The sequence below is a fragment of the Elephantulus edwardii genome, unplaced genomic scaffold (genome assembly GCF_000299155.1).
Source record: "Elephantulus edwardii isolate Elephantulus edwardi_28Jun2011 unplaced genomic scaffold, EleEdw1.0 scaffold00029, whole genome shotgun sequence".
Classification (NCBI taxonomy): domain Eukaryota; kingdom Metazoa; phylum Chordata; class Mammalia; order Macroscelidea; family Macroscelididae; genus Elephantulus; species Elephantulus edwardii.
In genome coordinates this window covers 16,917,094-16,930,782 of record NW_006399779.1, presented here as the reverse complement: position 1 = coordinate 16,930,782, position 13,689 = coordinate 16,917,094, and positions in this window count along the sequence as shown.

The following is a 13,689-nucleotide window of genomic DNA, read 5'->3' as shown; positions in this document are numbered from 1 at the left end:
TTTTCCTGGCAAAACAGCTGGTGGATTTGAACTGCGTGATGCAGGATTGCAGGACAGCTTCTCACAGCTGGTTAGCAGAGCTGCCTCTTACAAGTTTTGATCTCTATGGCGAGGTCTGGTGGCCCAGTGGCAAGAAGCTGCGCTAAAATCCCAGAGGTGAGCTGTTTGAATCCACTAGATTCTCTGGTGGAGAAGGAGGGACAATCTCCTCCTGTACTAGTCAGATCCGATTTGACGGTACACACAAAATAATAATAATTTTTAAAAAATTTTTAAAAGTTTTGATCTCTATTATCCTAGTGAAGTAGTAACATATGCCAGTGTCTAGCACTGTATCTGTGTACATTTTAAAGAACACATACAGATAATGTTTATGATAAAAAAAGAAATACCCAATTACTTTTACATTGTTGGTTACATCTGCTTAGTCATAGACTTCCTTTAAATGACCCCGTAGCTCTTACACACACACACACACACACACACACAAAGATAAACTCCTGTGAAATCTAATTTCATTTGAGGTGCTCATGAAATTAATTTTTAATACCTAATCATACACTCTTCATGCTGACAAAACCCATACTGAAGTTAATGAGACAGGTATCTCCAAGGAATGCCTGAAATTGTTATTCTACGCCAACAGCAGTAGTTCAAAGATCTAGTCTTCAATTATTCCCCTCCACCAAGCTTTATAAGAAAAATAAATGCTTAAGTAGACTAATTAAACACATAGAAAAGAATAGTTGAAAAGTTTTAGTTTTTCAATGCTAAAAAAAAAAATCAAATTAAAAACTTACTATAATAAGTGTTTAGGACGCTTCTGACCGGTTACCGCACATCAGGTGTCTTATCCTCTCACAATTCTGGGGAAACAAAATTTCAAAATAATGTTGCCAGCAGGGCCATGATCCCCTTGAATGCTCCAGAGGAGAATGATGCCTTGCTTCGTTTTAGCTGGTACTTCTTAATATTCCAGATAATTTTACAATAGAGAAGACAATCCATATAAAGTTTCTAAAGGTGAAACTCTTTAGGGAAGCAAACAGCAACATCTTTTGTCCCCAGAACAACTGGTGGGTTAGAACTGTTGTCCTTTTTACTAAAAATAAGGACAAATATTATGAATATTATTATTGTAAAAAGAGAATAACCAATTAGATATATGTGAATGTCTGAAAGGGTAGAGGAAAGCTGGAAGGGAGGCAGTCAGAGAAGAAGGATGGGAATCACAAGGGTAGCAAAGTTTCCTGGGCACACAGTGGGGTGAAAGAGTAGGAACAGTTCCACGGGCACTCAAAATTACAGTGTAATAATAGGCGTAGATCAACTGTAATTGATTATATAAAATGCAATGTTTATGACTGATTTTACAAAACACAACACGAAGGAGAGATTGAATAAAACACAGTGTACATAAATAAGGGTCTGACATACTTTGGACATGTTGTAAGGAGGGAGAGGTCCTTAGAGAGGGATATCATGCTTGGGAGGGTGGAGGGAAGGCACAAGAGGGGAAGGCCCTCTATAAGGTGGATTGATTCAGTGACTGGGGTAATCGGGATGGGTTTGTCAGAGGAAGTGAGATTGGCACAAGATAGAGTAGGATTTAGGGCTGTTGTACATAGGGCTGCTATGAGTCGCAAGTGACTCGACGGCACATAACAACAACAACAACAACAAAGTAAATGAAACACAATATAAATTAAATATGCAAACCAATACATTTTTTAGAAAAGCTCGTTGCTTAACACTGAGTCACCAGGACTCCCTTAGTTTACAGTCCTATCTTTCAAATTTCTCCCTCTCTCTCTCTTTGTATGCTATTCTCCTCACTGTGCCTTTATATAGCCCTTTAATCAGGATATCGGTTACTACAGATTTAAGGTCCACACAGAGGAAATCCTTCATGGATTGAAACAGTCAGTGGAACAATAGGCTCAAATGTAGCAGGAGTTGTGTGGACAGCGCAGGCTCAGCAGTTCTCCATAGGGGCTCATGGGTCTGAGCCAAGGGCATGGTCTCTCATAGGAACAACCATGTATTATAACATCATCTCAACTAATTTTACCTGCAAAGTTGTTCTTTCCTAATAAGATCATGCTAGGAGGTTTTAGGCTGGCATGAATTTTAGGACAGGTTATAATTCAGTGAATGATTATCCAATATAGTGCACTCATTTATTTCCTCTATTTTTTGCAAAAACACTCTGAATTATGTTTTAATCTCAGCTGAAATGTTTTGACTTCATGTGCTCTAATGACAGTTGACTCTAATAGCTGATATCGTTAACTTTATTATCTAGAATCTATGAAAACAGGCTCTCACAGAGATGTTTGAAAAACTAATCAAACTTTTGATCAAAATGGTAATTTTCAACCTGTCAGTGAGTAGAACACGCAATCTGAAAAAGAAGTCTTGATGTTAAATATAGTCTTGATGCTTCCTTAGAAAGGCACTGGTGTCAACACTGTATCTTCCGTCCTCATAAGAATTCCTGGTGTAATAGGTTCTTACATGTTCGATGACAATAAGTTTTGTTGTTGTTGTTTTTGGTTTTTTGTTTTTTTTTCAGTATTTTTAGTTTACAGAGAGCATCTTGTTTCAAAACACACAACTTGAATATTTATAAGACATAGAGGATGAACATATTTGAAATATCAGTCATTTAAGGATAAATTTTTGTTCTTACCTCATTGGTTTTTTTCTGTAATGTGTGTGGAATTATGAATGTGAGAAATATTATTTCAGTAAAATATGGTGCTGGAAAAGAGTATTGAATATACCATGGACTGCTAGGAGAACAAACAAGTTTGTCCTGGAGAGAGTGAAGTCAGGCTGCTCTTTGGAGGCAAGGATTCTGAAGCTGTATCTGACATACTTTGGACATGTTGCAAGGCAAGTCCAGTTCTTGGAGAGGGACATCATGCTTGGGAGGGTGAAGGGACAGCACAAGAGAGGAAGACCCTTGATGAGATGGATTGATTCAGTGACTTGGGTAATGGGAGTAGGTGTGTCAGAGACAATAAAATTGACACAGGATAGAGCAGGGTTTAGGGCTGTTATAAATAGGGTAGCTATGAGTCTCAGACAACTCAACTGCACATAACAACAGTAATAACAACAACATATGAGAACTAAATAAAAGTAGATGAATGAGTGTTCAGGTCACTCGATAATATACAATTTATTAAATAAGTAATGATATCTGATAACAATAAGAAGAAAATACAGTACTTCACACAACTACTATTGTCAAAATGTCTTCATGTTGTGTTTACCAAGAAGTACTAGCTATTAAAAAGATGTCAACTTCTAACCTATAAGTTTAAAGCAAAAACATCAAGTATACCAAAAAGAATTGGTTGAAATGGAAAAATTTCAGAATATACCATAAAAACAAGAGTCAATGGTAACAAAGGATGAATTCAAACAACACTAATGTTACCAGCAAAAAAAATAAGGCACCATGGAATCAGTATAATACCAACTGAAATAGTTCAACTAACAGATTCAGTCCTGGATGTGCTTACCAGTCTATGACAAGAACATTGGAGATAGATGTCTGACCAACTGACTGGAAGAGATCCATTATTTCCCCCATTCCCAAGAAAGGTGATCCAACAGAATGTGCAAATTCTTGAACAATATCATTAACATCACATGCAAGCAAAATATTACTGACCATCATCCCAAAATGGCTAGATTAGCACATGGACAAGGAAATGCCAGAAGTTCAAGTGTAGTTTAAAAGAGTCTGTGGCACCAGAGATATTATTGCTGATGTCAGATGGATCCTTGCTGAAATCACAGAATGCTAGAAGTATGTATATTTGTATTTTACTGAGAAGGTAAGGCATTTGACTCTGTGGTCATAAGAAATTATATGTAACATTGGAGGGAATAAGAATCTCAAAACAATTCATTGTGCTCACAAGAAATCTATACCTAGATCAAGAAGTTGTTATCTGAAAGGAACAAGGAAACACTGCATTGTTTGAAATCAGGAAAGACAGAGAAAAGACAAGTGTATTTACTTAGTTGTGTCTCAGCCTCCTCATCTTAAAAATGGAGCTAATACTATTGTTTAGATTAATAAATGATTATATTAAGATGCTTGAAAAATTTCTATTTTAGAGTTATGCATTGTAAGACTTTACTGCATAAATTTGAAACCAAAAGACAACATAAAGGATTGAAGCATATTAAGGAAGAAATAACAATGTTATTACTAGTAAATATGGCCTTCATTAGCAGAGAAATAGATTTACAAACAATGGATTCATAAAATTACAGTTTGGAAGGCTATCACACTGCTTTCATTTGGGGAAATTATCCTTCAAAGTTTATCACCTAGAGATTTAGTTTAGATCTTGAGATGCCTGAAAAGAAACAAGGTGTTTGGCTACATAGAATCAGCTCTTCCTTCAAAGTTTAAAAATTTAAGATATTTCTTCTACACAGCAGGATAAATACTTTAAAAAATGACTCTAAACCATATGACAAGAAACATTCAGTCATGAAAGGATTCTTTCCCAACACATTGACTGACTGATTTCAGAAATACCATGAAGTTATTTCTTCTAATCCATATCATGTTAAAGCTCTAGTAAGCATGATGTCAGTTTAAAGACTAAGTGATACTTGATTCAAGTCATAGTCTTTTCCTATGAACATGAAAATAGTTGTATAAGCAATAAAGAAGATCAAAGAGGATTTGAAATCTTTGAATAGTGGTGTTGCTGAAGAGTATTAAATATCTCATGATCTAGAAAAAGAACCTGTCTTGGAGGAAATATAATCAGTGTCTTCTTCAGAGAGAAGGACGTTGATGCTTAATATCTGATATATTGAGCATGTTTGAAGAAGTGGATAATCCTTAGAAAAAGACATCAGATGAGAAAGGCAGAGAGTTGGCAAAAACAAGAAGACCCTCAAGGAGATGTATTGACACAATGACTGTAACAATGAGTTCAAACATAGCAGAGATTATAGGATGGAACAAAGAAGGCCAATGTCCTCATCTGTTGTTCATAGACCTTGACTGAAAACAAAGACTACCAGAAGAATGTCTATTTGTTCTTTATTGACTATGTAAAGACTGTGTGGGTCATACATAATAAATTATGGCCAAAATTCAGAAGAATGAGAATTTTAGAGCACTTGATTGAGCACTTGTGCAGTCTATACCTAGATCAAGAGGCTATTGTGCTAACAGCAATGGAGTACTGCTCTGTTTAAAATTAGGAAAGGCATGTGTCAAGATTGTATCCTTTTTGCATACTGATTTAATCTGTATGTTGAGCAAATATTTCAAGATACTGGACTCTATGAAGAAAAATGTGGCATCAGGATTGTATAACAACTCTTCAGTAAAAAACCTTGTTAGGCAGATGACACAATCTTGTGGTGCTTCCTGAAAGTGAGGAGGACTTGAAGGAGGTTCTTCAGAAAGTTAAAAACTGCAGCCTTCAATGTGGATTACATCTGAATGTCAAGAAAACAAAAAAACTAGCCACTTGACCAATTGGCAACATTACGATAGATAGAGCATTGAGACTGTGAACAACTTCATCTTATTTGGATCCATAATCAGTACATTTGGTACCAGCAGTCAGGAGAGCAATAGCTATATTGCACTAAGCAAGTATGTAGTCAGAGACTTCTTCAAATTATTGAGGAGTAATGATGTCAGTCTGAGGACTAAGGTGTGCCTGATTTAGGCCATGGTCATTTCTGGAAAATGACTAAGGAAAAGGAAAACAGAAGAAGTGATGCCTTTGAACTGTGGTATTGGAGAAGACTGCTGAATGAAGATCCAATGGAATGTCAAAAGAACAAAGAGATATGCCTTTCAAAAGGTGCAACCAAAGTTCTCTTTGGAGGCAAAGATATGAAGCTTCTGCTCACATACTTTGACTCTGCTGCTAGGAGAGGTTATTCCTTGGAGAGGGACTTCATGCTCAGAAAGGTAAAGGGATGGTGAAAGAGAGTGCAAGGCCACCTGAAAGCTGGGCAACATTGCATGCTGATGCACTTTCTGGGAAATATTCCAGTCAACCTGGTGTAAGATGGTTACAGCCAATCAGAAGACAGCACGACCACCGGCCATATTCTACGTAATGTCAGCAATGACACAACCCACTTAAGGGTCCTGAGCAGCTCCATACATGGGAATGGACAGAGGGCATCCAATCAGCTCCTCCACAGAGAGCTGACAACTGAGTAGATCAAATTATCTTGCCCCCCTTCACAGAAAACTTTTGTTGTAGCTTTCCCACACCTGACTTCCCATCTCCACTGCCCTCCAGCCTGGGGCTGAGAAACTTCATCAGAGAGCTCATAATAAATTCCTTTGTTTTGCTTTATCTGGTTCTCTGCAGCCTTTTTTACCTCACAGAGAGGAAGATCCTTAATCAGGTGGATTGATGTCATGGGCTTTAGTGTATCAGATATTGTGAAAATGGTATGAGACAAATTGTTCAGATTGGTTTTCCATAGGGTCATTCTTGACTTGATGACACTTAATAACGACAATTTTTAATTACTCCATGGTACCTAACAATAACAACAACAGGGGAAAAAACCCCAACATGTTAAATTCTCCAGAATATTATGGGTGTTGTGTTTGCTTTAAAGTCTTCTGTGCTGTCAGTTCATGAGTTGTCATAGGATGTTATTGTTCCTTACACCAAGAGTTTATTGTGAGATAAAGAACTAGGAAAGTCACACTCCACAAAATATAAGTTCTTGTTGCTCTCCTCTGAATTTCTTATGGCTCTGAGGTCTTTGAGTTGCTCTGGAGGAGAGAAATAAGTATCTTAGTCATTCTATTTACCATCTTTACAATGCCTCAAGTTCAAACAACACAAAATTCAAAAGAAAAAGAAATGATGAATGGTTGAATAAAAACTCTATTTTTTAAATGGTCACTGACATCACAATTTAAGGAAAATAACACATATGTAGAAAAATGGATTCTAAGTACTCAAAGTTGAAAAGGAAGGACAAATAATTATAAAAGATTAAAGGGGAAAATGCTTACATGTCACAATACTCCCTCTCATAGTTACACCATTGGTAATAGTGGTAATGAAATGGAATCTTATAGTTTGGAATGATTTTGAAAACAAAAATAAATTCAATTTCCTAGAACTGTCTAATCCTGATTGTTACAAAGGGAATTACTGAAAATCTTCATAGTATTAAAATCTTTTGAGAATAATTTTTCACTAAAACATCAAAATTTAAATTGACTGATTCCCATTAAAATTTTTAACAATAAAGAAGCCATAGTCTGGGGGGGGGGGAATTTTCAAATCATATAGTTTCTGAAAAAGTCAGATCATTGCTGTTAAAAAATAAAACAAACCCCAAACACAGCTAACCACCTTGATTTTAATACAATAAGTATTAAAATAAGGGAGACATTATGCTTTAACATGAATCAATTATCTTTTTTTATCCTATACAAACAAAATTGAAAAGAAATGGTTAGAAACTAATAAGTTCAGCTGCAAATACAAATACTTGTCTAATGACAAAAGTTCAAAGAGTGATATGGATAATTGTCTTCTGTAGAACAATACAGAGCACATAATCTTTTTGAGAGAATTTGAAAGCCATTAAAGGGAATGAAAAGCAAAACTTTTGATAAATCAGATGCCAACACAGAGTCCTTGAATAATTAGTCATTATTTGATGACCCATATATTTTAGCACTGTCTCATTTTCTCTCTTTCTCTCTCTTTTTGTCTCTCTCACATAGACACACACACACACACTCTCAAGGTTTTACTCTTGCTTCCACTCTCACTTTCACTCTTTTTCTCCCATTGTCTTTGAGTTGAAATTAACTCAGAGCTGAGTCTCCACTAGATTCCAAACATGAGAGAGGCAGAGCCTTTGGGTTTGCAATGCCGGAAGGACTACATAACAAAAGACTTGAGAAGCATCCTGAAGCAAGATGTAAAAGAATGTCTGTGTTAAACTTTCCTCCCTTGCTGGGAATGTGCATACTATTTTCTGGATACAGTAAGAAATGCCAGTTTTGTAGCCTCTTTTTCCCCCCCATCTTTTACTTGTAGTCCTACACAATACTGTGTATAACATGATTATGATACGATCATTACCATATTATAGAAGTCTGGAAAGCACTTATCCTTAGAATCTGAGAGAAGCCACCAAACTCTTTCAACTTCTTGCATCTAACTAAAAATGATTTCTACTTTTCTTTATTGGTTCCAGTCAAGTTGGAAAAGGAACTTGCATTTGTTGAGTAACAAAATGAAACAGAAAAAGAGAAAATTCTGAAGCTCCTTTTAAATGTTAAGAATGAGTTTTACAACTAAGGTACTATTTTATAATGGAATGAAACACTGTATTTTGTTAATAAACAAATAAAAGCCAGATGTTATCTCTTGGATTTTCAGGAATAGAATAATAATAGCAAATAAAAATTATTAACACATTTAAGTTTTATTTACACTGTGTCAGATACTGTTCAATATGCTCCATATATTAATTCATGTATTTCTTGAAACAAGGTACTACTTCAAACTCTAGTTTACAAATTATTATATGACACATACTCCACTGAGAGGAAAAAATATTCTAACTTACAGAAACATTTAGGCAGAGTAGAACCACTGCACAGGAGCTAGGCGCTGGCGACAGTTAAAATTACCACTTGGGCTGGTCACCATAAGGTCTGTGTCGATGAAAAGACCCCTGGTTTTGTAGCATGGTTTGCTAATCAAAAGATAAGCAGTTTAAATTCACTAAGTGCTCTGTGGAAGAAAAATGAGCAATTTCGTTTCACAAAGGTTTACAGCCTAGAGAACATGATGGAGAATTGTCATTCTTTGGAATTGCCAGAATGGCCGTAGGCTTGAAGTTTTTTACCTGTAAGACCTTTTCATTCTTTTTATTCCCCCAATAATACTATTATCTTCTGAAAGCTGCCTTTTACATCTCTCAACCTTGGAGTGACTGGTGAGCCAATCTTTTGGTTAGTGATACAACACTTTAATTACTGAACCACCAACGTTCCTAAATAAAATATTAAATAATATAATAACTTTTGCAAATGAAGGTGCCAAGAGTCTTTTAAAAATTCATTATCTTCACATCTGCAATTCAGTGACATTAAAAAAATTTCAAGTTGCTTTTCATTCATAAGCAGTAAATTTTCTCAATTTTTTCCATCATCTTCAAAAAACACAGATGCTAGGATTTGATGACAATTCAAAATGCTAGGCTGCAGACCATTGCTACAAATACTATTTTTACTTTTTATCAGATGTTCTTTTGTTAAATAAAAAGCAAAGTACTTCTAGAATAAATAAGTTATATAAAAAATGATTAGTATAGCAAACCTAGCAGTAATTCTCTAAAGTAAAATGTACTTTAGTTTTCATATACTCTTTAAAATATTTCTCAAGTCTTTGTTTCTGGCAAGTGATATTTAACAGACTCAAACACTGGAAATAATATTCTGTAATATACTTGAGTTTATTCTATCAATGTATGTAATTTATTTTTCAATTTTAAAAGAAATAGTAGTGAATATATTTAAGATGTTATTGTTGTTGTATACCATCAAATGACACCAACCTATAGCTGACTCTGACCCTCCAGCAGGCTTTCAGAGGTAATTTAATTGCACTAGAGGAGATAATCCATCCTTCCCTCATTAAGTAACAGGTGGATTTTAACCATGTGCCTTCAGAATTGCAATGCAGTTTCTTACCAGTAGTCCACCAGAGCTCCCTAAAGAAAACGAGTTCTAAGAAATTAAACATGTCTAACAGCCTGTTTTAATTTTCTAAAACTCTCACAATATAAACATTTATCCAAGAAAAAAAGTAAAAAAAAAAACCACAACTAATGGTAGTTACAATTCTAAATATTTGAGATTGTTTAGATACTAATGAAGTACGTATGACTCATAGAGTCCCTATAGACAGTAGATCTTATTCTGTGCTGTCCTCATCGTCTCTGACGTACTTAAGATCATTGCAGCAGACACTTTGTAATTCCATCTCATTGAGAGTCTTCTTCTCTTTAACTGACCCTCCACTTTTTTTTTTGACCCTCCACTTTTTCAAACATGAAATCAGTTTCCAAGTAATAGTCTCTCCAAGAAACATGTCCAAAGTATGTGAGACAGAACTTTATCATCTTTGACTTCAAGGAGCACTCTGGCTGTACATTTTCCTATATTATCTGTTTAATAATAATTATATTAGTAATATAATTAATAATTATCATATATTATCTGTTTATTCTTCTGGAGTCCAAAGGATATTCAGTACTCCAACACCACGGGTCAAAAGCATCAATTCTTCTGTCCTCCTTATTAATTGTCCAACTCTCAAGTGCTTAGCACTTGATTGAGTAGACTAAGCTTGAATCAGGCAAACATTAATCTTCAAACTGACATAATTGTTCCTCAACAATTTGGAGAAGTTCATGATACAAAACTTGCCCAGTATAATCGATATCTCCTGATTGCTGGTATCAAGGGTATTGATGGGGGAATCCAATTAAAATTATTGACAGTTTCAGTCTTTTGTCCATCTATCATTATGTTGCTTATTTGCCCAGGGGTAAGTATTATTTTCTTCTTGATGTTGAGATGCAATCCACATTGAAGACTATAGTCTTTGATCTTCTGTAGCAAGTGCTTCAAGTCTTCTTAATTTTCAGTAAGCAGTGTTGTATCATCTGAGTAAATACTGATGTCCCATTCATTATAGAATCTAGATTGTCAAATAATTTGTTTAGCATGCAGATTAAAGAGGTATGAAAAAAGGATATAACCTTAACACAGGCCTTTCTTGATTTTAAACCATGTAGATTTTAAACACTTGCTCTCTTTGAAAAACAGATTCTTGGTCTAAGTACAGGTTTTGTATAAGTAAATGTTCTGGAATTCTCATCCTTCTCAAATGTTAGTCACACTTTGGGATTTCTGGGGCTTTTTTGAGGACATTTGAGGTAGAAATTAAAAATTTATAAATCCTTTAATTCAGTATTTTTAATAATTTTTCACACATGTCCTATTAGAGTGAATATATTTCTTTCCTGTTATTACTATTATAGATGCCCACAAACTTAAAAACAGCCTAACTCATTGATGTTGTTATAATTCTAGTTCATGCCATTTCCAAGTGTTATAGGATAGACTTGCTGCATAGACCTTCTTAGCTGTAATGTTTATAGAAATAGATCTCAGGGCATTTTTTCTTATATTCAGACCACTAGCACTTAGGTTAGTAATTATACATGAATAATTGATACTACCCAAGAACCTCTTAAACCACCATAAATTTATTCTCCTACTGTTCTGGAGACAGAGTGATAGCAACAATGAACTTGAGTGTAGTGGAGATAATGAGAATGGAATAGCAGAGGACAATGTTTTGATTTGACATTGAGAGGGTCACTGTGAGTCATGGTTAACTCATTGGTACCAATAACAATAGTTCTGGAGGCCGGAATGTCAAATCAATATGTCAGAAAGGGTGTTTTCCTTTCAGCTTCTAGAGATAACCTTTTGCCTTTGACTTATGAATTTCTCCCCCCTTTTTAAAGCTAGCAGTATAGCATTTTCCAGGCTTTTTCTCTTTCTTTCTCTCTTTAAGGGAGTTCTGGTGGCCTAGTGATAAAAACCTGAACTGCATGTGGTGGTTAGAATCCACCAGTTGTGAGAAGGATGTGCACTCTCCTCCTGTGCTATTACTGACTCTGAAAACCTACTGGAGGGTCAGCTATAGATGGATAGATGGATGGATGGATAGATAGATAGATAGATAGATAACAGTATATACGTGTGTTGATAGATAATAGAGTATATATGTGTATGCTAATAGATAGATAGATAGATAGATAGATAGATAGATAGATAGATATAGATGAGAGAGAGAGAAGGAGGAGGAGGAGGAGGAGAGGGGAAGGGGAGGAGGAGGGAAGAAATGGAGGTGAAGAGAAGAGAGGAGAGTAGAAGTGGTGAGGAGAGGAGAGGAGAGGAGAGGCGAGGAGAGGAGAGGAGAGGAGAGGAGAGGAGAGGAGAGGAGAGGAGAGGAGAGGAGAGGAGCAGGACCATGGAGGAGCTGTTGGACTCAAACCACATGCTTTCAATCAGTAGTGCAGCTACTGATAAAGATGTTACTAGGCCACTAGAGATCTCTGGCTCACTAGATATACATATCTGTTCCATGGCTACACTGTGTTTCTGATCTAGGATAATCTCTCCAACTGGAGAATTTACTCATACCTGAGAACTCTGTGACCATTAATCTGTAAATTACTTACAGATTCCAGCATCAAAACATGTTTATGGGAGAAGTGGTGGCATTTTTAGGCCTACCCCAGTAGGTGACAAGAAAATGTTCTAGTGAGCCTTAGATGAAACATTTTTGCAGTGAACTTCAAAAAATTTTGCATTTTAAACTCCCTAGATAACATGTTTTTATTGTCTAAGTTGATAGACTCCTCAATATTGTAAGAGCCTCAGAAATCCCATTTTAAAGACAAAAGTTGAAGACTCTAATGCTGATGTATCAAGTATTTTTTATTTTTTTTTAACAAACATAGATTAAATTCTTGGTACCATTACTCTTTTCTGATCTTCTAGGTTTGCTTATCATTCTAAATTAAATTTCTCATCTCAAATATTTTTACCATTTCATATCCTATTTCCAAGTAATAAAAATCTTTACTCAGAAATGGATTAATAATAGGCAAACTTTGGAGAAATTTAGAATAATTCTTAGAATGAATTAAATTTCAAGTGTCTGGGTAAGAAACAAAATGTATCAGTGATCTGCGACAAAATAGTGAATGCATGGGCTACCTGGAAATGAAAAATAATAACAACTTACTTTCTTTTATATTTCTATGATTCTGGCTGTACCAGTTGATACAAATTTTTTTCCATAGGTTTGAGATCTTTGTAACTGCTATGGAAACTGCAAAGAATCTTGTCATGTAAAACAAAAGCCATAATTTATGAGTCATAACTAGGGATTTTATAATTATTAGAATAATTTAATATTCTTTTGAAAGAAGAAATTTTTGAAATAATTTCTACAAGAAAGCTTTATAAATGACTATTAACCTTCAAAGATTTGCAAATAATCAGTGTAAAGTTTTTTAAAAGTTACATTATGCAAAAATAACACATTTTAAATTTTAAATACTTTGACATATGTAAAATCAATTTTACTTATTTATTTTAAAATCAAGAGCAATTTTTACCCTAGATAATATGTAACTATGCTATGTAGCATAATTCCACTTTCCAGACAACCTATTTACTGTAGAAAATACAATTATACAACAGCATTATGCCAAAAGCATATTTTTCATTTAATCATATGCATATATTTCTGGGACTAGAAATTTTGAATTTAATAATGGATAAAAATTTCTCTATAGAATGTAAAAACAAAAAAAAGAATGTAAAAACAATTTTAAATCAGGCATATATTGATGAACTACCAACTTATGACTTAAATACAATTCTAAATTTCTGATTCGAACATTCAGATTAAGACAGAATAGGAAGAAGGATTGGCCACCCACTTCTGAAATAGCAGGCCTCTGAAAACCCTATGCACAATAGAACACACGCAGATTAACAGAAAGGGCAACCTAGGTAGAACTATCAAGTATGGAAATACA